General features: G+C 29.7%; 1 protein-coding gene across 5 annotated transcripts in view; it reads right to left on the bottom strand.

Moving 5' to 3' along the window:
- Positions 1-15,485, bottom strand: part of LOC132755558 (neuronal acetylcholine receptor subunit alpha-10-like) — a 119,763-nt gene extending 104,278 nt beyond the window's left edge. For 3 of the 5 annotated variants that reach the window (XM_060746442.1, XM_060746440.1, XM_060746441.1), the window contains exons 1-2: positions 15,024-15,476; positions 14,642-14,765 (exon numbers count right to left, since the gene is read on the bottom strand). The gene's annotated coding sequence lies outside the window, so the exon portion shown is untranslated. Of the gene's footprint in view, positions 1-14,641; positions 14,766-15,023 lie in introns of all 5 variants that reach the window. The other 2 variants (XM_060746439.1, XM_060746438.1) reach the window with 2 other exon arrangements.
- Positions 15,486-26,765: the final 11,280 nt, after the last annotated feature.

Raw genomic sequence — 26,765 nt, forward strand, 5'->3', positions numbered from 1 at the left:
TTGTCTATCAAGTATATAAATAAACTATAAAAGAATATATATAAAATCTATAATTAGAATTGACATGAAGCAACAGGTGATTTGCGAATTTGTCAAATTGATATACATCCGCAAACACGGCATAGACTTAGCAAAGTTCCAAAAACCGTCATCATCTTACGAGCTTCATGTCTGTCTATCAGATCCAAGATTACTATTTGTGAACAGGTTTCAGTAAAACCTTACCACTAACATTGAAAACTTGGAATGTGTTATGTAAACACGGATTATGAAACTAAATATATCGCGAGTGGAGGACATTTTAATCAAGATAAATAGCATATCCTTCATCATTAGCATCTACAAAGTAGGAATATTCCGTCAGTATCCGTGTTTTATCAATATTAATCGTCTATATGAAAAGAGTAAAAACATCTTGTCATTTAAGCGTTATTTATAAGTACAATCTATATGGAAAATAACAATTTTTGACTTACTCTTGCAACTCATTGCCGAACAGACTACAGTTACAGATCAAAGATTGTCATTCGTTGATACAAAATTATCTAATATTTGTATCATAGTTCGGAGACCTTTCTGTTGAAAATGTGTCAGGGTTAAATCGGATACATATACATGCACAGTGCGTTAACTGGAGTGCAGGTATTAGTTACCCGCACTCCAGAGCTTGAGTTAAACTATGATACAAAAGACAATGGACATCAAAACTCTCGGCAATCTGATAAATCTTCGAGAGGGGGGGGGGGGCTACACCCCCTCGTACAAATCAGATAGCCTAGTGTTTCGATGCTCTTTCTGTTACTTAGTTCATATTTTGTACCCTTTTTATTGACATGGCAAGACGTTATAAAGTACGTTGCAAATAATTTACTTCTAGGTAATAAAATATGAAAATTATGCCAATAGTTGATATTAATGGTAATTGTTAAAAAAGAGAAAGTTTAGTTTTAAACATCAATGTTTTTCTGACGGTTTGAAATATTCATTGCCTCTTAGTTCAATTCCCATCAGTTACCGTCCTACAACACGCACGCTTAATATCAAATAGCAATTCCCATATGATATTAAGGTTTCGTCTTAAAGAACAAATTATGTGAATGTATCCTGACATGTTAAAAGTCGAGAACCTAGATACATGTAATCACACTAGGTTGATTGTTCTATAAACATTATGTTTAACACATTTTGAATGTATCAATTATTCAAATTTATGATAATTTAATGCAAAAAAAAAAAAGAACGAAGTTCGACTACTAAAGGTGACATTCGATGACCGCAGTCACTAACAAACTCTGGCAACACTAAACCAAGCCAGGCACCGACCAAATGCAAGACAGGGCACGACTGTGATACTAAGTCTGAGACGAACAAGTAGAACAATGTCAATTAAATATTTATGCATCGCATCATTTTTAACGAATGAATTAATTGAAGTGTGTTGTGCATTGTTTCATTTTTGACTCGCCGCAGGTGTCAAGTGCTGTGTGGCAGCCGTAAAAAGTGCCCCGTACTTCATTTCAGTGGTCCTTCGGGATCATTGATTCCGGCACTTTCAAGTGTTAAAATTGAGTACCGCTAAAGTTGATGCTAGGGGGCGTGAGGAATGTTGCACTTTTTCATTATCCCTCATGTACAGACTCAATCAAACCGAGTCTCCAATTTTCATGTAATTTTGTTGTGATTAATGCTTCCGAGGGATTATACTTTTTCAAGATTTTTACACCTCGAAAGGGAATAGAAATGTATTATAAAACATTGCTGCAACTTCAAAAGCGTTACGATATGAATTCTTTATGTTAATATGGTTAAAGAGCGTACAGTGACTTACAACACATCCTTGCTACTGACTTGCCTCAAATCTGACTCAACTAAATCTACATAATATATGTATAATGTTATCACCGACGTACTTTTGCAACACATTTTCATCAAAATAATTTGCAATCCACACCACTTTATTAGCTTCCAAAATCGACGCTTTGAACAAACACAAATTAATACGACTTTTCAATTTGTCCCTCTTTTGTGAGTGACAAAAATATAAAAGATTGATTGTTTTAAGACTGTAATGGTTCTTATAGAGTTAAAGATGAACAGAAATGATATACCATCATTCTTCTTGAAGTGATTGATAAGCTTATACTTTGGCATAACATAACATTCCTTGATTGTTGTTATTACATCTCAGTAAACATCCGAAGTCTACATTTTGAAATTGTATCTTCAATCCTTTATTTGTTCTGGATCCAGTGCAAAGCAGAAATGTGTGATAACATAAAATGAAAGCTAAGTGTGTAAACATAAGGTTTTTACTGGAAAGATAAAGGATAATGTACTTTAATCTAATCCATAACTGATAACTTAGAGAGTGTAATTAAACACTTCAGGATGTATTTTATCAAAAGAGAAATGTATATTTTCAATAACTTTACTTTGTGTTAATTTTCCATTGGACTGATACATAGTTTTTACAAATTAAAATTATGTTGAGCATTTATGTATATATATTTTGGTTATTTTTAAATTTTAAACCTGATTAAAGTAGGACATCTAAGAAAGACCTCTCGGATTGCACGTTTCAACGTTAATTACTGAATTGTTGAATACATTGACAGTTCAGAGTAACATTTTGCCCACCAAAGTTGGTTCGTGCATAGGTAAAAATATCTTTACACTTCGCCAGGGTTGTGTTCAATTATGTATTTAATCAGTAATCCATATAACCAACGACAATTTCTAAAACTATGAAGGTTGTTTTGTTGCCTGCAGCATTTTCAATTTTGCCCTCTTGGGTTTTATTTAGGGCTTCTTATTTTCTCTATATTATATTCTATCCCATTTTCCATGATCAATTATTGGCCAATCACAATTAACATGGTGAATCTATTTAAAATGTTACTTAATCAAGTCAACTTGATAGCCAAAAAAATGAGCATGCATAATGTCACTTTAAGTAGTAAAAAATATAGAAAAGACAAAAGCACATAAATGATATACTTGTTGTGCTTTATTGCTTTGTTATGCCTTTTTTGTGCAGACTTAATACAATTTATAATAAATTTGAATTATATATGTACTTTATACATGATAGATGCAAATGTCGTATATGGTTATATAATATCAATCAATATACATTTGTGACACTTTTAAAAATTCAATCTCCTTTTTATTCATACAAATGAAGTAACATTGAAATACGGGACCGGTGTATCTATTGCATATTCATTTATGTATACAAAGTAACCGGATTGAACGCCACCTTTCCTTGTTGATCTTGTTTATCATATTGTTTGCTTAAAATGTCCAAAGAAACTCATTATGCATCTCAATTATAGTGCAACCCATTGCTTATTCATAATATTCAGTAATTAATTTCATCGGACTTGCATAAACCTTATAATTTATATAACTTATTATTTTTCAATGTATATATTATGCGTGCCGAAATAGGAATAAGTTGTCGTGAGTAAATCCCTTAGTGGCTTTTTACTTAAGATACAATTGGTCGTGATTAATATTTGACAGGTCAACCTGCCATTTTACATTTATTCAGATATATAATTATGTATATATTCAAATTATTATGGAATAGAATGTATTCAATAAGTTGACAATCCTTGATTTATGACAAGAAGAAAAACGAGCATATGTCGTTTACGCATAAACTCATTTATACTATGTTCCCTGAGCAAATGACCGAAAGGCTGATTTCCTTGGAGACCGGGTTGCGTGAGATTCACCGAAAGTGAGATAAACTATTTTAGGCAGTTGATTAGTACTGTATTAGTTTGGCCACCAAACGTTCTGGATTATGTCGGTTTCATTCTTCTATGATTGCGGCTGATTGACGAAATCAAATTGAACAAGCATGCTGGTCTTTGCTTAAATCACTTCGTTTCTCAAAGAAGTTATAAATATAGTTTGATTGTCATTTATACATGAAGACATAAATTGCGGATAATTCAGGAGAGTTTGACAAGGCACATATTTTATCATTTCCGAAATTGTCTTTTAAATTTCAAAATAAATAAATGATCGAAAACTGCACAGAATATTTAATAGATCACGTTGATAATTAAGTGTTCTTAAATATGTTCAGAACATGTCAAGCAAATACGTAAGATGTAAAAGTTCACGAAAGAAAGTAACTGTGAAGAAATACCACCATGAGGCGATGCCCAAATCATAATGCTGGAAAAATATCAAAGACAACATGGTATGTGTGTGTTTGAAAATATTTTCTATCATGTAACAGTCAAACAATGACATGTATAAACAACCATTATATCACATAGACTGTGCTATGTTATTGTAACTGTACTTGCTAATTGCAAATCCAGATGCAATGCTATTTGCGATTGAAAACAATTTAGCTTACAATAGAAAATTAGATATGTAGGAGATCCTTATATTATGTAAAGGTTCTTTCAAAAAATCAAGAGTTTAAGGTAAGGAAAACAACAATCATTCAATACCAAAAGTACAAAAGTAAACCAAACAAAACAAAATAATGTGTGCTATGACATTCTAGATGAGAATGCTTTACATTTGAGTACTTCAAAAACCAAGATACCCTAGAATTATCTGACAGTTTTACAGCTTTATTGACAGAAAGTTCAATAAATCTGACAGAAAATATTCTCCAATCGTTGGACAATAACAGAGGTCGGTCAGAGGTTGTTAACATGACCATGGCAATGGCAACTTTTAATCAGCATGGAGAAACAAATGGGCGGACATTTGCGAGTTCTTCTGATAAACATAGCAAAGTTCACACATCAGAGCAAATGAATTGACAGTTATTCAATGGTATCTTGTCAAAAAGATTTCTCGTTTTTTTCTTTTTTAGAAAATATACTCGTAACAAGAAAAAGAGAGGAATAGTGTTAACAAAAGGTGTTTGCCATCGTTATAAAAAAAATCTTACGAAACGTCTCGTTCGTTGCTGTTTGTATTTTCTAAATAAGTTCGTCCTGAATTAGTTTATAAGCTGCGGTAGAATTATTCGAATAACCTAAATAAGTAGTCATCATTAAGGGCAAAATACAGGATTTTTTCAATATTTACCCCTATCACTACATTTACAAGAAAAATGAATAACAAAACTGACAAAAATATTAAGTTATATAGACAATATGCAATAAACAGTAAATAATGTAAAATAAAATAGAAACATGTAAACGTGCATCGTTGCTTGATATGTTTCTAATAAAAAAACACGTCATGCTAATGGTTCCGAAAATTCATAACTCATCCAAATTCCAAAACAGAGAGGCAAATGTAGAAATTTATGGAGAAAAGGAATCTTTTAACGCCGCCTCATAAAATACAATTTCTGTTAAAACTCGGGATTGCAGGATCTAATTTAACCAGTTAAAGCTTCATTTGTTTAGATTACGCTCTGTATTAATCGAATTCTGAAGTTTATGGCGTTGCAGTGATGATTTTTGGCCCCTTCATTTCATACAGAGGTTTTGAAGAATGAAGTTAATGTATACATGAAATATTGATGTTTCAATCCTTGAATTTGCAATTAAAAGAAAATATATCCGATCATTGTTTTTATTTTATTTTAATTGAACATGTGAAAACTGTCTGTATCTATTCGCTGCTAATGTTTGATACATAAACTGTTACATGTATATAACACTATAGCAGACAAATCAATGAAGGAGGACTGACCAGAAAGGCATCTAGAAAGACACTGAAGTAAAACACAACAATAACCGTAAAGTTGTTTTACTAACATGATTTGTTAAGGGTGACTTATATTAAAAGTTTACAAGGGTTTTGACTTCATTAAGTTATGGGAAATGATTAATCATGTACAAAACACCTTCAAACATCTGACATTAACTTAAGTATTAGTAAGATTCATTAAAGTCCTTTTTAAAAAAATAAATGATAAAAAAACTTATGAGAAAAACACAAATATTCAATGATATCGTTTGACTGACAATTATAGATATTTGCCAAGTATCTTCCTAGGCTTACAAAAATTATGTAAACGAAAATATAACAATTGAAACTTAAATATCTTGTTACAAACAAACATGATTTGAGCTCATGACTGCTCCTCTGCCAGACAAAAGTTTGCATGCTTGTATTACACGTAATACACATTCGGGCAATGTGTAGTCACGAAAATTTTATTCATATACATGACTTCACTGCTTAGAGACTGTAATAATGTCATGAAAAGAACTTTGCAATTTTAAAGAGGTATAATAATTATTTTAGTAGCAATTATTGTATTTCTTAAGTTATTGCTTGCTCTCTGTTACAAAATATTTCCCGTAAATGAATGAATGTGGATAAGTGTCTAGAAAATAATAAATAAATGGTTCTTAGGGATAGTTACACTAAAACTAATGCAATGCCATGAAATTTTTGAATTGCTTTTACTTTTATTGTTTCATGTCAGCGAAAATGCTAATATAAACCCTCTAAAACTGACAACTATGAAATTGTTGAACAATGGGTTCTTTGGGTGCAGTGGTTTTGCAAACAAAAGATCTATAAAAAACAATATCAATCAGACTTGTATGTTTTGATTATAAAGTTGTTAAATGCTCACGGGAATTTCATTTTTTCATTTCATCAAAACAACACTAAAGTCCCTCATGCAATATTGACCCTAATCATAAACAGACTTTACTCTTTTGGAATGTTAAATATCAAACAGTAATTGTTAAATTCGACATAATTGTGTGGTATAAATATCTGTATATTTACTAGTTTATTCATTCGTGGTTTATTTATTATTTGGAGGGTATTTCACATGTATGTCACTCATTTTAATAATATATTTGCATTAATAAATATTCGGAAACCTAGCTTCATTTAAGAACAATAACTTAAAAATATAATATTGATAGAAATGTATAACATATATAGACAATGTAAGAAGTTTAAATTAAACAAGACACATTCCATTTAATTTCCATACAACGATTTGCTTCAAAGTTGAGGTGAAAATAGTTTCATGTTATTCATGGTTGTAAGACTTAACCAACTAATAATTCGGTTATTTTTGTAAATTTCCATAACGTTTTTTTATCACTTTGTAAGAAGTAGATCTTAGGTGTGTTACGATTACTTTTGTTTAAGCTATTAACTAGGGATTTTCTGTAAAATCGTTCAGAGTTCTCAAAGAAGATCGAGCGAATGCATACTCGGTCTCCAATGATGCTTGAAATTACCAGACACTTTCACCATTTTTGCAGTGATAACAGAAACATGTTCATTTATATGTTAAATATAGGTTTATAGAAATGTGTGAATTAAAAGCCTCTCATTTTTAAAACAATATATATTAACATCGGTTGATCTCGTCTTGCCGCTTTTTCTTAACAAGATGTATAACAAAACGTTATGCATTGAAATCCACCAGGAATCCTTTAATCTTCCTACCCAATAATAATTAATCAGCATAGCGTTTAACAACGCCGTTTTGTCTGAAAGCTTATGGACAAAAACCTCCGACATGTATTTATGTTTTTGTTGATATCACAGTGTACTCAATCTAAAAATAGCTTTCGGCATAGCTTCTTCTATCATAAATATGAGAAATTGCCCAATTTCGCCTTATGTTCTGAGTTTTCCGTATCACAATAGGCAACGAGACAATGTTTTTCACTTAGCCGGCTATTGTATTCCCCAAGTATATAGACTTTCTGCCATTTCTGATATCGATATTACATGCCTGAATGTCTGGAAAGGTCAGAATATTGTATCAAGAAACTTGTATTTGAGTATGTACATGCAATATTGAAGATAAGCAGTGTCAAGAGATATGTGATCTTTGTGACTTCTTCTTTATTTATTTCTTCTTAAGTGCTTGCTACTGAATAATTATTTTAAAATATCATGGTAGGCTTTTTTATATCCTAATTTCCGATACTGATTATTACCAACCAGCTAAATACAATATGAGCGGGCAATTTATTTTTGACAGGAAATGAAAATAAAATTTAATGGAATGAAGGTTTACGAATGATAATAATTTGCTTTGATAATCGACGGATGTTCTTAAAAAGTTTAACGCTTCAGAAACAAAATGAAAGCTCATACATAAGTTTTAAAACGTTCAAACAATGATTTAACACTTTGTTTCCAGAATTTAAGACTATGTTGGATTGTGTCACGTGACTATAGTAGTGCTGAACTTGAACTTTTTTGTTATTAAAGAAGCTCCAATACAAAATACTTAATCACTACAACCGTAACGATTGCAAAAATAAAAAGCTGAGCGAAATATGATTAATGTAATTGGTCAATAAAAAAAACTTGCTTTCCTGTTAGTTAAATGTTAATGCAATTTTGACAAATATATTCTCTCTCATGTGACTGTAACAGACAACAAAAGCATTAAGAATTCCAAAAACTCATTTTTCATAATACATAAGAAGTAAGATTGGCACAATATCACTTCATCAAGAACAAGATTGCACTAATCACAATATGGATGATAATGTGCATGTCTTGAAGACAGGAAGGAGGAAATTGCTTGGACGATGTTTTAAAACCTCTGGCAAATTTTAGCTACTTTGAAACAAATTGTTGGATACAAGTGTTCTTTGTTTGCCTGTCAAACGAAGCATTATTACGAAATAAATCATCAATAAAATTATCATGATAAACAAACTTTATGAATATTTATATGCGTCATTATATCATGTAATTTTGAGAAATAATATTCGTAATTTCTTTTATGAAGATCGACAAAGATAATTGTCAAAGAAACTTAATTTCCTGTCACAACTACAAGACAGGAAACATGTAATTAAATTCGATTTTATATCCCATTTTAACTTCAAAACAAACACTCCTTACGAAATGATGATCATGTGAAGGGAACTAATTTACCGTATGTTTGATATGCAAATATGACGTACCATGTGATTTCTCTTAAAGGCCAATTGTTATTTTTATTTATAGCAGTTGAATTGTTTTCGTACCCATGAAATCATTCAAGATGTTGACATTTTTTAAAACACCTTCCTTTATTCTTAAATATTGATATTCTGTGTGAGTAACTTTGCATAAATGTTGCATCAATGATATACATATATGAATAAATTAAACAATCTACGAATAGAGCATGAAGGTTCATTTATATATAATTTTTATAAGCATATTACCCCTTGTACGCTAAAATAGAAAATGAAGTACATTAGCCTGTTAATAATGTATTAATTGCTTTAATTAGTTTATTAAATGAACAGAACTGAATGTAATTATAACGTATCGAAAGAAACCTGGATTCATGAAAAGAAATAGAATGTATTTTTAAAAAATCCATATATGCGACAGCGACAGGAATCATTAACAACAAATTTAACAACTTTTCGAATAGTTAATATGAAAATGTTATAATTCAAAGAGTATAGCATTGTATTTTATCATTTTGTTAACTTTAATAGTGTTTTGGAAAAAAACAACATGATATACAGGATGACATGCACCATAAAATAAAAAGGCACCAATCAAAAATCAATTGCTATATGAATCCTTTATTCTTTACAATTGTAGTATTCAAATGTCGATCAAGATTTATAAAGGATTCAATGCGAAATGAAATGATAAAAAGATAATATTTAAAAAAATGTTTATCCTAAATAGGACATTCTGTATTAATTTCCAAAGGATAAAACTGTTTTTTTTCATTCGTAGAAGTTTTTATATGAATGGTTTTATTCTATGTCTTTAGTAAACACATCCATTAAAGCATATTAATTTTGTAATAAAAATAACTTGTAGTTTTATATCCGCGCGTATTTCGCAAAAGCGTGGACGTAACCCAGTTATACTGACACCTCCTTAATCGTAAACATTTATAGACATTGTTCCCACGAGCCGTGAACTATGCTGAGGTGTAATCCATTACTTTAGTAAAACTTTCGAACTCATTGACAACACTAATCAACAATTCTATTTCAAGGTTTGATAAAAATCATGTGTAAATAGGTCAACGACGGCCCAATGGCATAATTTGGTAAATATGTTGGCTGACAAAAAGTGTTCCGCAATGTTGTTTTTATGTATCCTCATTATTCATATTATACAACTATATGTATTATTTATGCAGCATGTCAGGTTAATCTAGATTGATCTTACATTTTCAAATACAATATCAAGCATGTGTGTACATAATATTTAGATTATAGAATTCATAATAAGTTTGCAATAATTGCAATATCAATCCTTTGTGAAAAGTCTAGGATGAAAGAGAATGTTATTCATATAACTGCAAAACATGTATTTTTCAGAAAATTGATGAGTTCAGATTGTTTCAAATACGATTATCACCCCTCTGCACCCCTCCGCACCTCAACCCCATACAAAAGAAAACTTTGGTTTTACGCAAACTTAATCTACGTCGGCATATTTGCTTCTTTTTGTTTCTTTAGCAATCTTGATAACATTGACATGTTAAGATTAGCCATTTTTTAAAAGACTGTGTATATTAAAGTATATGAAATATAATTCACTGTATATCTATATGTTCAATAGCCTAACGACTACCCTGTACATGAATATACTTGTACACAATTGTCTTATCCCTTATAACTAGTTTTAAGATTGCATGACATCATAAGGAGTATAAAATTATTGATTTGTCTTGATTTTATCATTTTAATATTGTTTGATAATAGCTCGTCTCTGAAAAAGATATAATCTTTTATTGTAGAATTTTGTCGTCATAATTTCCTGCTCACAGCCTACGACAGGCAATACGTCATTTTTGTTTTGTCTAACGGAGACAATGTGACTCCGAACAACATTTCTAAATATTATCTGATCAAAGATATCCTGAAAACTATCTTAAAACAAAATACCCAAACACATAAATCGCCATTGATAATACTTTGATTCACTTATATTCTACAAATATTATTGAATTAAATTACTTATCTGCAAAAATTAAAAAAAATGAAGCAGATTAATTATTCATTATCAAAGCATTTCTGGTCATATAGATAATCTTGTTCTAAAGTAATACGCATTGTTTCTTTGTTTTTAATTTTTTACAAAGGAAACCTATATATTTTCTTTTCATAAAAGTTTGCATTTTGAAGGGTAACACTTAGGATCAGAAGAATTGTATGATATTCTGAAAAAAATCGTTTTATCATTATCATATTTCATTAAGAATTTAATAATGTTATTCTTTTTCCACATGTTTCAATATAAATAAATGTATACATGTAACATGTACAGTTAGGTTTCACTTAACATCTTTGAAGCTACGACATCATACACCGTTTTATGTTTATTTCTCAGCAAATGCAATCTAGTAAGAAATAACATGAATCTGTTAATACTTAATGTTTAAGCTATATGCAGTAATATCTTATTGTTGTATCTTAATGTAAAAACGTAATATTTTTACATTTAATATCATACAATCTAGATACAATTTGATTGCTACCTTATGATTATTGCGATGTTTATAAAATATTCAATAGTTTACGATCAGAGAACTAATTATATTCAAATTAAACTGAATTGAATAGATATACGTTAAAATCAAACGTTCTCTTTCCTGTTACTAGGGGTGTCAGGTTTATTCGTTTAAACGGGTTCAGTCGGATTTTAGCCAACAACCGGTTAGAAAATGCAATATCCGGTAACCGAGGTTAGTATTAGACCAACAATCAGAAGAAATTTAGATTGATTTTTTATATCCCCTTTGTTTTACTTTGAAAAAAATATTTCATTTTGTTATAAATTTTTATTGTACGGACTTTATTTTTCCAATTTCTTAACGAAATATAGTTATTCCTTAATTTGATACTATTTTGAAATTTTGTTGAGTACAGTAAAATACGAACTCCATGCCATAGCTTGTCGTAAAAAGAACGGAGTAAATGTAAAAATCTAAAATCTCTTTTGCACGGTCAGTTAAACGTTTAATACAGTTTTAAGTCGCCGTTGAAACCGGTAACAGATAGTCTACTATTTCGTTGTAAAAATGTTTTTTAAAATACCATTTACACATTAAACTATAATCATTCGAAAACTGTGCCCCGGCTCACAGATACAACATACTTTTTCATTATTCATTATCGGGTACACCTTTCTTATCCAATATTGATGATATTTGACTATAAATGTCTACCAATTGTAAACGTTTTCATGCGCATACAGGCTTTTGTAAAGGTCTGTAGCTTTGTTTCGAATTAATTCATATAAAACCAACATATAATTTTGAAAATGAATGTCACATTTAACTCATTCACTCTAAACATACAGTATTCCAAAAAGTTATCAAACTACCATCTTCAAATATTTATTAGTTAATAAATATTCAAACAATTTTAAAGAAAGAGACAATTTATTGAACACACAGCGTCAACAAAGTGGAGTTATATTCGATTAAAATGATTGCAGAAGATGAAATCCCATGCAAGCGACGACTATAATCACATCTACCACGGAACTGCTTCCAAAACTCTCCCAGATAATTGAAGGCTTGTACAGTTTATTAACAACATAAAAACACCAGGCATGGTTTCAAGCATATAAGCAGAAACAAGATTAGAAGGAATGGTGCAGATTTGTTCAGATTTGAAATAATGCAGATTATCTTTTTTCTAATCTGTTAACATTTATTTTTAGATTTATTCGCTTCTTGAAGATTGTTAGCTGTGCGTTGCATCAATTCAAAAGGAAAATTACACCATAACTATTTTGAATGTTGTTTTTGCAATTATACAGCAAAAAAGTAATATGTCGCTTTTTTTGACATTTACTTCATATTTAATATTTTCTTTTCACTCAAACGTTTTGTTACCAATATTTTCTTTAAATATACATTATCCTTCAATTTGCAATTTTGATTTTTATTACATAAGTTGTATAACTTTACATTAATACGCATCTACTGTCCTAATTACAACCAAGGACGTCCAAATATAAAGAAGAGATTACTGCAGGTGAAAAAAAATACATCAAATATGAATATGTTAATATTTATAATAAAATTTAGAAATCAAGCGGTTAAAGTAAAAAAAGTTACGATTGTAAAATCGGTATTTGATAAAATACAGTAACATTCGTGCATTTTCTTTAAGAAAATATGCTTTGTAGCGCACAATACAAAATAAATTTACAATAGATCTATAATTATAAAGGAACGTGCTGACTTTAGTTGACTCACGGCAAGCAATCAATACCTGTACATGAGAAGGTGTTATTCTCAAGTCGGGCCATATGTTTTAGTAATCAAATGAAGTACTGCACTTGTTCTTATCAATTATATCATCTAATTCATATATAATTCCAGTTCCATACTTTATAACGTATAGTCATTACCAGTAAAATTCTAACTTAATTCCTTAGCAGTATATTTACATTTATAAATCCTTATAAAATTCATTAAAAATATTCATAACCCATTTAAAACAATGTTTTTATTCAGTATTAAAAGAACGGTAACATGCATGAGAGCTAAACTAAAATTACTTAAAATATCTTAAAAGGAACGTTATATGATATTATCTTAATATGTGGGCGATTTATTTTCTGTTCTTTATTAAATATGATGAATGATATATGTGAAGTAATTTAATTGATATCTAATTGAGAAGACAAAACAAATGGCCCCATTAATAAAACTATATCTTATCTCTCAAATCAAATAAAATAAAACAGCCTTAAATCAGTATCCTATGTTTTAAATAACTTGAAGCTACTTTTGTTAGTTTTTATGAATATGATTATTATGTATTTAATTGTCGCGATATACGACCAAGGAAATAAACATGATTGCATACGTTACATATATTGTTTTGTTTTTATGGGTGGTCTTAAATTGCATATTTAATTATCTTTTCAATATTCAGTTATAAAATGCATTTCAACTTTTATAATCCGAACAGTTTTATTTCCTGAAATGAAATGGTCCGTTAATTTCAAACCACTATTATTTATTCAAAATTGATGCATTTTGTTTATTGCGGCGGCTATGTATGAAATATGAATTACTTTGTTTTAAATTCACACAATTCTCTGGTTAATTGCTGTATTATTCTGATCATTTTCTGTTGATATAAATTCATTGGTTATTGAATAATTAAATATAATTCCGCCGCCGTTATGTATTCTTAAGAAAAATATTATTGTGCTATTTACGGGCTTGCAAAACACGGTCTTTACAATGTAAATTATTTAAATTACAACAGAAACCCCCGGTTCTGCCTCACCTTGAAACGTGAAAACATTGTGTTTGCGGAAAAAAAAATAAAACAAGGTAAACGTAAACGATAAAAATCTTACTTGTATACTTGTGCGTATAAAATGCTCGAATGTATAATATAAATGCAGGTACCAATGTTGAGATGAAAACAAATAAACATTATGGATACAGGAATAATGCATTGTTTATGGGAAGTAATGAAACTATAACGATGCGTTTTTATAATAAACGGAGAAGTGTGTATTTTCGACATGTATACCAGACAAATAATACAAAAAGACTTGAGTTTCTGGTATGTTCTGGGGTTATTAAATAAGAGAGCAAGGATGTTTTTAACACGGCGGTAAATGGTATTTCTGAAAACCAGTTCAAAGATTTTAGTTCATGCAAATACCACATTCAGATTAATTGCTGCATAAATATAAAAAATGCACTTACCATTTTGCTATACAATACATCCTAATCATTGTTTGTTTTATATTCCTACATAATTTCTTTTTGTCACTGTTTGTTCTGTGTAATAAGTCTGTATGAAGTCTGTATAAATGTTATTCCAAATAATCTGTAAAAATAACGAAAAATTAATGTAATTCACAACTGCCTGATCAGTAATAAAAATTATATACAGTTAACAAAAATATCGTTGACACTTCCCTTTAATTAAATAAAATGATCCGACACAGCACGAAACCAACGCTTTTAGATCTTAAGAACTGTTATCGATATTCTCAAACAGTTTTACCAATTAAGTTAAACACACAAAAAATACAAATATTCTTTTTTAAAAGTTTAAAAGAAAATAGCTTCACACTAAACAAACCTATGGAACATTCAATATTCCCTGTTATAGTTACATAAAGCGTTTCTCGAACCCACTCCAAAAATCACCACTCGATATCCTATGTTATTTTCCTTAGCTTCCAATCAATTGACACTACAGTGTTTTTCCGCGAGCAATGTAACTATCTCCAAACTTGTGTATCACTTTTAAACCCCCCAATAACAACACATCAAATACATTTAATGCATTCTAGTTTGAATCGGGTGTTTTAAATACATTTTCGGTGTTGCGTGTCAGTTAAGGTCTCCCGGGACAGAAATGTTCAAAGCTACTGATACTGTACATTATCTAGTATAATGTATAAACCAGTTAGTGTGATCGCTGCTACAGCCAAAAATACGATAGGCTGAATGCAGCGTTCATTAATATTTCAGTCTGATGTATGCACCACATCCCGTGCCTGGCGCGAACAACACTAAACAGATCCAAGAATGTTGAGGTTTTGATTCTAAATTTATGGACATTTGTTAATGAAAGCCTAATTAAATTGATATTTTGAATTAATTAAATGCTTGCTCGGGCACGTGGTTACTTTCATCAGCTTTACATCATATATAAAAACTTGTATTTTCATACAACCTATCTGACATACATAGCACGCCTTTTTACAGGTGTGTATTAATCAACTTTAGGTGTTTCTCTGTTTCCAATCAAATATTTATCAGTATTGTATTTTATTTCTCATTATCGACAGATCAAGCTTCTTTATATGTTCGAGGATTTATGTATCTCAAGTAAATGTAATCAAATGAGAATTGAAACATTAACATGATCTAATGTAGGAGAGAAAAAGAAAAAAACTTTAATAAACTAGGTTTATTGCACAACATTTATTTACGTTGTTACTATAAAATCCTCATGTAAGGATCACGAAGACTTGTTTTAGTTTCTTGATATTTTTTCAATTCTAGTTTAATTATTTACAACCAAAACACGTAAAGATCGCAAGATATTGTTGGCCATTTGGAATTTCTCTTAGTCAAGTTTATAAATATTTTACTGATAATCGATTAAGATAATTGTTTAAATTTCAGAAGTTTGCTTTTATTGCAATAAGGGAAAATACATCTGGACTTTTTTAATGCCAATTATTTGCGTAATATTTAATCTAGGACAAAAGAATTGTTCGAAACAAAAAGAACGTCATTGCACTAGGCTAAAATAACCTCATTGAAAATGTAGTAAACAAGAAACACGACCTTTTGGAAAAACAATTGTAGGTACCTCTTGCAAAATGTTGTATGTACCCAACATATAGAGACACAACAGCGATAAATCTGTTTGATAAGGAATATACAGCCTGAGTAATTCATTTGATCGTGAAAAAATAATGATGTTGATGAATTTAAGGATATTTTTAATGGTGTTCAGAACATGATTAAGGAATTTGATATACAAACTCCAGATATTCACCATGGGTGCAGGGCAATAACTTATCCTGTCGGCATGGCATTGGATGTAAATGGATTTTCTATAATTGAAATGTACCTGCATGGTTTCTGCTCTTTGATTTTGAGTGTAAATACATTAAACATAAATACATTTATCTTACAAGATTATTATACAAGGTGAGGGAGCATAGGATTTAAAATCAAATGGTTTATGGTTCAATCTTCGGGCGAGGTAAAGTTTCCCTGTGACAATTGATTTCGGACATTGCGTTTAATGGTCATTTGTCTCTAAACGCTGATTAAGGACGAGTAGTCAGTCACTCATTTGCGGGCAAATTAGTTGTTTCTTTATCTTTTTACATGAATTTTAAAATATGTTTTTTTTTTGTTTCAGTCTAACTGGATTATAAATCAGCAATTACCAATTTCTATTTTTGAATTAGCGGAGAGAAGAAATAAGTAATTCCTTGTTAGCTAACCGGAAAAGCAGGTTATGTTGCCTGTCATCTAACATGACAAACAAACAATTACAGGACCAACAGTATTTCTGTTCTGATAACGGAAGAACTATCATATGTTAGTAAACTAAATATATATTAAAAATTCTTTGTTATGTGATTTGCATATAATATCACTGTAAAAATCTTAGATTAAAGAGTTAAAGCGTTGTGTAATATGGAAAAGAATATACTTTTTCATACGTTTAGGTAAAATTATTCATTGTATTTATATATACATTCGTACCATTAAATGTTCAACTCTTACAATCATACGTATGAATCACTGTAAAATTGTTATGATGATGCATATATTTTCAAAATTGTAATTGTTTGAAATATCCAATATCCATTACTTATTTAGCAATAGATACTAAATTATGTAAGAATGTATTAATATCTATCAAAATTTCATTCGGTTTTCTCGAAGAGAAGATTCCTTCTGTGTCATGAAGACAAAAGCAAATGATCTAAAATTATATACTCGGTTTAATTGAGATAATTGAAGTGCAACAAATCTCTCGCCTACTAGTACCTGTTTCAGTGGTATTTACTCTTTGCAATAAAAGTGTTGACAACTTTTCGAAAACTTAAAAAATCGAAAAATTTAGTTCGTATTTCTTTCTAATTTTACATGAAAATATTTTGATACATTGGTTTCGGATAATTTTCATCGTATCACATGTAAATGCATTATAAAAAGAAGAGTCATAAATAAAATTTTTGCTCGATTTAAATAACTGTAGTGAGATGAGGATTACTTTATATAGTGTTGATTGATTCTGAAAGAATAAAATAAATATTTAATATACAAATATTTCCCTATATATCCAGTATCATATTGCAACAATTGCTGACACGGTTTAATTGAAGAATTAATGACAGACACTAATAATGTCCAACACATTTTTCACGCGCCTCTTCATTTAATTTAACTATTGATTCAACAGTTTGTACAAATAAATAAAACATAGATTCAATGAACGCTTTAACATGTTTTGAAAAGCTGTGCTGCAATATTAATATATGCTGTTGACGTTATTATTCATACCTACTCGCCCATGAACAAATAATCAATGAATTAATATTTATCATATCAATATGTCTAATGCTGTCAGGTAATAAATATTATATATGTTTCAATAAATGTGTGCAGCTTCAAGATAAACTGATTATCCCATTCAGTCAGGTAGAATAGATTTGAAGCTTTCTTTTATTTGATCATAGAATATGAACAGTTCGGATACGTTTAAAACAATCATAATTGCTATATTGAACACGATCAAAGAATTAAATACAAAAGATGCAGATAAGAGAAACCTCTGTTGTATTTAATAAATCATTGACTGATACGAATATGTACAGACTTGTTACACCTCAGTGAACTTGAAAAGTAAAATAACAGAAATAACAGAAAGTAGCAATATGCAACGGGTAATGTTATTTGTGCTTATTGGAAATATGTGTTTACTACTTTTAAAGTAATATTAGAATATTTAGTATTTCGTACATTAATTTTAGTACTGTTTTCATTTTTAATACAAGCAGAGCAGCATTATGACAGAAAAACTCTGCCTTTTGCTTGCGCAAAGATAGCTTTCACATGATTGTAGAGAAAAATGTTTTCATTTTTTTTATTTTCACTCCATATTTCTTATTATGTCATTTTAGTTCATTGACATTTGCAGAAATGTGATGTAATCCACGGTGTCCCTTTACATACACCTAGTTTGCAGGTAAATACAAGAATGTCATCATGGATAGAAATATAGACAGTTGTAACATTTTATGCTTTGCCGTTTGGAGTTATCTCCAAGATTTCAACTATTTCAATATTTTGGGTGGCTCGTTAAAGTTATTAGAAATGTGCAAAATTATTAAATATAACGATGCATTTACTATTTTTTCATTACTGTTGTATCATTAATCAATCAAATAATTACATACCTTATGACACTTTACAGACACAATATTTTCTGAATATGGTAATAAATGATTGTATGAAACAGATTGAGAATGTAAAAGAATGAAATGCAAAGCAGAATTACAACGCCGTTTAGAGACCATTACATCAAATGTAATTTCACAATCACTGTTGAAAATGAAAACTGTAAACAAAAACCACCCACATAGATGTAGTCAAAAAGAATGAGAACAAAGATTGACTAGGCAAGATAAGTTTCAGAGCCCGCGACATAACGAAGCCGCATCGGCTTTGTACCTTAGAGTTTTTGTAATTAGTTGACTAATTATAGTAATCTGAAGCATTTGTACCATTCTACCAGGCAATTGTTTTGAGATTGACTTTTAAGCGGCTTTTGGAGTTATTAGATTACTCATGTCATTGGACGGTAAACATGGACCACTATTTAGTCTGAATGACATATGTCCCTGTAAACAATGAGAATTTGATTTTGTTAAATACATTTCTAAGAAATCATAGACATGACGTTTAGCAACAACATTTTAATGAACTATAGTTGAGAAATGTTGTTTCACAGGATTTTAGATATGATTATAATACAACGTAAGGGACACAAATCTGACTTTATTCTTTAAAGACCAGACTGTCTATTTTAATCATTTAATTACATCTATAAGAACACTTCTAAATAAAAACTTCTGACAACTGTATCAGAAAATCGATTCTTTGGCTCATTTGTCTTGCTAGAGTGTTATTTTAATATTCATTTATTTCGATTTTTTTTTCTTTGTTGATGCAAAAGCATATTTCGAATGTATGAGGGACAATCCTGGATCTCCGCTGCTCCTTGAGATTGTGTTAAGACTCTACGGATCCTTCTATAATTTACCAAATGTGTTGTGACTAAAATAAAAGACTTTCTGACATACTTTTATTTGTTTTAAATATTTCATTATTTATTTCAATTTTCATAAAATATATCATAGATCTGGAAGCATGTTGCTCTCAATATATGCCGAAATATATTGAACACGCTTCAAAGAGATTGATATAGGAAATGCAGATAGGAATCTCTGTTGCAGCTTTATAAAGCATTGATTTACGATTAAATTATCCGTTTTGAACTTATAAGTATAAGACCTTACATAGAAACAGTTAAATACAACGTGCTACAATATAATGGGAATTCAATTGCATTGAAACATTTACTTGATCAGAAGGTCAAATTCTGCAGCAGTTCTTTCCTTATTATTTTAATATTCAACTTCTTCCATAAAGTAAACAAACATGTCACATTTTCAAACTTTTACGCAATCAAATTACAAGCAAATAGATAAAAAATAAAAACCGTTCAGAGTCAAAACATCTAAAATTAATATACAGTTTTGGTAAATGTACGTTACTGTCCATGCTTTCGAGTGCAAGCTTAAGAAGAACATTTAAAACATGAATTCGTCCATGGACTTGTCCAGGTTCAATTTGTAGAATGTCCATTATCAGTTTTATGGATATCATGTTTAACTTTGAATTTGGGCAGAGATCAAGATAAGATAAGTTGATGTTAATGCCATATAAAAGAAATCACTAAGAAAAGACCATTGCTTAAATTTGTTTTTTCTTTTACACTAGATTTTAATCAAATGCAGTTCAGAAAATTTCAATTCAAACAATATTATGTATGAAGCAAATAACAATGAGTTCAAAAAATTAGATATTCTGCCATTGTCTATATATCAAATAAAGAAGATTCCATCGTTATGTTGATTGGCACATATCGTAATTTATGGTTAAGGTAAAATGTTCGTCTTCATATAAGATATTTTCTATGATGTAATTTCACATTTATTTTGTCATTTCAAACACGAATTATATAATTTCTGGTAAACGGCATTGTGAATTCTAATTTAAGGGCGGTCCATACTTCACTTACTTTAATAAGGTTAATAACTATGTCACTTTGAACCAATCCAGAAGAAATTTCAGAAAAAAACCCATCAAAGTCGATCTATCAAAAACATCTCAGACAGACAAGATATGGCGATAAGAAGTATGAGTTTTCTTTAACGTATCTGCATTTTCAGACATGAGATAATTTTGGAAAAACTCCTAGTTTAGCATAGGTTCATAGTCAAATTTAGCTTGTTAAAATGATGGTCTGTGAACTATGTTTACTATCCTTAGAGATCGCATAACACGAAATTATTGCTGTGTTTGTGGTATTTTAGTTCTTTCTGTTTGGCTTTTTTACATTTTTCCATTACATTTTAACAAAGTAAACCATTTATACTATATACATGTATTATTCGTATCCACCGGAAAATTTTGATATGAAATGGACTAACGGTGAAAACGGTGGAGGTAACTAACTTGCTTGTTTACAAAAGTTTATTTTCAGGTTTTGTAGGTAATATTAGTTATTTTATAATGCAAGTCTTACGGAGACTTATTTTCGAATAAGTCTGAATCAGATACAAGATAACAATTAATAATAATAATATTTCCCTTTCTTCCTTTCTCGCTTTCTTTCATTTCAAACACTTGATAAGAATGTAAAGATATTAAATAAAGAATTATTAATGATACTCAAAAATAAAAGTACCATTCATTTGCAAGGTTAACCAATCACTTTGTATAACTGATTAATGTAAAATACGCAACTAATTTCCATTCGATCAACAAACGTTGAGTGGAACAATCATGTTTTAGGCTATTCATATCGGTGTATTTGATATTATCAAAGGTTTTTTTAAAGAAAGAATGAGAATGGAAACTTCTGTTTCACTACAAATTATTGACATTTAATATGATTTCTTATACAGTCTCAAACTGAAAATTTATTGTCTAAAAACATTTAGTCAATTCTTTTTTGTAAACATTTTCTTATTGAATTCAAATAATAAGTTTTATATATGTTTTGGTAACTTAAGATTTATATACTGTTCAAATATTAGAGATATACTATGCTCAAGTTTGTTATTCGAAAATATTGCTAATTGCTACACAGACTTTTGTTAACATAAAACAAAAAATTCTACTAACTATAGGCGGTCACAATATGAATATATAGTGTCATTAAAAAAACTGGCAGTTTTTTTTTTTAAAGAAAAGACCAACTTAACTTGAACCGTAACAGGGAATGCAGTTTCCCATACACAGGTTATTCATTTCGTTATTCAAATTAGACATATTCAGTTAGAATTTCATAGATTTCAACAAATTTCTGTGATTTTTTTTTCACTAAAGAATGAGCATATTATATCTTTAACGTTTCTGTGTTGTTCCAAAAACAAACTATTGTGTACTTTCAGACAACATGCAACAGTAAGATTTTAATCATACGCAAATTGATTATTTTTGAGTTGAAAACAATTTGAACACTCATTTATTAAAATATAATGCTGAGAAACAATTGCCTATATTTTGATAAAGACAAATAGCATGCTTTTTTTATCATTATTCAACATTGTCTGTAAATGTCTAAAAGTTAACTATGTTCATGTTTGAAACGATCAATATAATACAACACCTGTCTTTCGGAGTAAAACAGTACTTTACTTTCGGGACAAACATAAAACCATACATTTATTTGTGATATACAAGCCAGACAACCATTTAAATTGTTATATTACACAGCTGTACTTACTTACATAACTCATAACAGAAAATACAAATATATATTTAACAGTAAAAGACCCAACAAGAAGGTACTTACAGGTAAATTAGGATAACAGTTGAATAAATAAAACGAAGTCGCTTACTTTAGACGGTAGTTCATGAGTACGTTTTAGTAACTGATAAATGAAAGCTTGATAGTTTGAATTAAAAAATCATATTTAAGTATTTCGGCGTTATTTGTTTAAATTATTTAGTAAAACATAAAACAATAAGCATTGAGTTGAATTATTAAACCAGCGGATATGACTTTCGTCAGAACAATTTGATAAGTATAGTTAGCAAAGCAATCAAATCACTATTTTAAAACGCCTGTTTATTTCGATCAATCTTTAGGTACACAGTAATCAGAATTGAAATACATTGATCAGTAATGAAAATTATCGTTCGAATTTTAGGCAACACGGAATAAAATTCGAATAGTACATTTGAAGCTATTTCTTAACAGTGCTTCATAATGATTTATCTAATTCTGGTACATGATGAAGAAAGAATATAAATCCTTTAAGTTTTTCGCCTTAACATTAACCGTAATCAATTTTGTATTAGAAATATATCATAAAAAATGAACTAGTAGTAGATCTTCTATGATTTTTATTTTTATATATTTATAACATATTGTTGCTGTATAAAATCATGTTGAGTCTTCATTTTGCTTCAATGCTTAGTATCGATGTTTATTGGTGCATAATTCTTCTTGTTATGTCTTTTGTAGAATAGAACACATATATTCAGAGATCTTGAATATAAACTTAAGACAGGGTCCTTTTTACGATATAGGTAGGCCAGTTACTCATCCTTTCAGCATGGTATCGGATGTAAACTGATTTCCTATAATTGAAATGTACCTGTCTGGTCTCTGTTCTATGATTCTAAGCGGAAATATATAGGCAATAAATATACTTAACTTACAATATATTTATACAATGTGAGAGAGTCCGTTTCTAATCTCAATAGAGGGAGAATCGGATTTGTAACCCAGGTGGTTGATGGTTCAATCTTCGGGCGGGGCTCCGTGACAATGAATTTTGCAGGTTGAGTTTGATCTCTCAACGCTGATTCAAAAGCATGTCAGAAGAGCACCGGGTCACTTGCAGAGAAATTGGTTATTTGTTTATCTTTTTGCACGCCAATTTTAAAACATTTTAGTTGGCCTTATCTCAGCAGTCACTCTACCGAACCGGCTTTCATTGGTAACTAACCAGTAGTTACAATTAATACACATCAGAGACTTTACATTAAGAATGGCCTTGGGCTTAAATCCTACCGGTCATTATTCTTTAGCGGGCCGATTATCACCTTCTAGTCCCATTCTGCCGTGTATTAACCTCTTAATATAATATTATAATACATAAATAAAGATAATTTCCGTATTAACACATATACATGCATTACCAAACAATAATATTTTACATTTTTGTTTTCAATTAATACAGTCAAAAATAATGCCCTATACATCCAATGTCATTGTGCAGCAATTGCAGGTTTAGTTGAAATATTTATGACAGACATTGAAAATGGCTGACGTTTTTCACGCGCAACTTCAATTTACTTAATTATTGATCCAAGAAATAAATGAATATAGATTCAACGAATGCTGCAAAATGTTTGGAAAAGTTATTGTTGTAATTATTCATACCTACTCGTCCATGAACAGATAATCAATGACTTAGTAAATATTATATCAACTTGTCTAATGTTGTCAGATAATAAATATTGTATATGTTTCAACAAATGTGTGCAGCTTCAAGATAAACTGATTATCTCATTCAGTCAGGTAGAATAGCTAGGAAGCTTTCTTTTATTTGATCATAGAAAATGAATAGTACGAACACGTTTAAAACAATCATTATTGCTATATTGAACACGATCAAAGAATTAAATACAAAAGATACAGATAGAGAAACCTCTGTTGTATTTAATAAATCATTGTCTGATAGGAATATGCCAGACTTGTACCACAGTGAACATGAAAGTTAAATAACAGAAATAATAGAAAGTAGCAATAACTAAAGAGGAATGTTATTTGTGCTTATTTGAAATATGTTTTTACTACTTTTAATGTAACATTAGAATAGTTAGTATATCGTACATTAATTTTAGTACTGTTTTCATTTTTAATACAAGCAGCATTATGACAGAAAAACTCTGCCTTATGCTTGCGCAATGATAGCTTTCACATGATTGTAGAGAAAAATGTTTTCATTTTTTTTATTTTCACTCAATATTTCTTATTATATCATTTAAGTTCATTGACATTTGCAGAAATGTGATGGAATCCACGGTGTCCCTTTACATACACCACGTTTGAAAGTAAATACAAGAATGCCATTATGGATAGAAATATTAGACAGTTATAACATTTCATGTTTTGCCGTTTAGAGAAATATCTCCAAGATTTCAACTATTCAATATTTTGAGTGGCTCGTAAAAAAGTTATTAGTAATGTGCAAAATTATTAAATGTATAGCGGTGTATTTACTATTTGTTCATTACTGTTGTATTATTAAATAATTACATACCTTATGACACTTTACAGACACAACATTTTCTGAATATGGTAATAAATGCTTGTATGAAACAGATTGAGAATGTAAAAGAATGAAATGCAAAGCAGAATTACAACGCCGTTTAAAGACCATTACATCAAATGTAATTTCACAATCACAGTTGAAAATGAAAACTGTAAACAAAAACCACCCACATAGATGTAGTCAAAAAGAATGAGAACAAACATTGACTAGGCAAGATAAGTTTCAGAGCCCGCGATATAACGTACCTTAGAGTTTTTGTAATTAGTTGACTAATTATAGTAATCTTAAGCATTTGTACCATTCTATCCTCATAAGAAGGCAATTGTTTTGAGGTGTACTTTAAAGCGGCTATTGGAGTTATTAGATTACTCATTTCATTGGACGGTAAACATGGACCACTATTAAGTCTGAACGACATATGTCCCTGTAAACAATGGGAGTTCGATTTTGTTAAATACATTTCTTAGAAATCATAGACATGACGTTTAGCAACAACATTTTAATGAACTATAGTTGAGAAATGTTGTTTCACAGGATTTTAGATATGATTATAATACAACGTAAGGGACACAAATCTGACTTTATTCTTTAAAGACCAGACTGTCTATTTTAATCATTTAATTACATTTATAAGAGCACTTCTAAATAAAAACGTCTGACAACTGTATCAGAAAATCGATTCTTTGGCTCATCCGTCTTGCTATAGTGTTGTTTTAATTATTTCAAATTGTTTTCTTTTTCTATGTTGATGCAATAGCATATTTCGAATTTATGAGGGACAATCCTGGATCTCCTTGAGATTGTGTTAAGATTCTACGGGTCCTTCTATAATTTACCAAATGTGTTGTGACTTTAAGGTAGAACACCCCTGATGGGCACTATAAGGAACTGTAAAATTGACAACATAAGACAGTTATATGCCTTAAATGTCACCTGTATGCAAAATTTAAACAAAATTTACCGTGTCGTTTATGAGTTATGGACATTTTTCTGAACTTAAACTTTGCCAATAGAAGGGCCTTTTTCAGGAATGAGGAAACTCTAAATAATCTATAATATCATCATTATGAAAAATGTTTTCCTATTGCTCATTGTTAAGAAACAAAACATGACATTTAGGTAACAAATTAAACAAGCAAAATGATTGTTTTTAAACGAAATGTTTTTAATATGTATAAAAATGTAACCCTACCCCCACCCACTTTTAACACTTATTTGACCATTTCCCTATGTAAAAAGCCTTATTTAAAATATCCCTAAAATTTTCCACAATGAGGGGCTGTTTTCAAAGTTTGCCTAAATTTTCTTAAATGTATATTGGTTTGTCTTGCAAAATATAAAATACTTTTACCGTGTAGTTTTTATTTTATTAAACTTTGAAAATATCTGGTATCATATTTGCTATTGAATTTGGCATTATTTAGTAAATAAATACCTACAATAATTAAATAATTAAAATGAAACAATTTTTTCTTCCATTAGGGATCTAAGAGATTAATAAAAAATGTTAAAAAGAAAAAAAAGAAAGAAAAAAAAGTTGCCCCTTCTGGGGTTTGAACCCACGCCCCTCAGTTTCAATACACTTTACAGTGATTCTAGCCTATTTGAATACTCTTCAAAGTGGAGATTAGTGCATTAGGGGTGTACTACCTTAAAGAAAAGACTTTCTGAAATACTTTTATTTGTTTTAAATATTTCATTAT

The sequence above is a fragment of the Ruditapes philippinarum genome, unplaced genomic scaffold (assembly GCF_026571515.1).
Source record: "Ruditapes philippinarum isolate M1 unplaced genomic scaffold, ASM2657151v2 ctg1024_1_1_1_1, whole genome shotgun sequence".
In the NCBI taxonomy this organism is placed as follows: domain Eukaryota; kingdom Metazoa; phylum Mollusca; class Bivalvia; order Venerida; family Veneridae; genus Ruditapes; species Ruditapes philippinarum.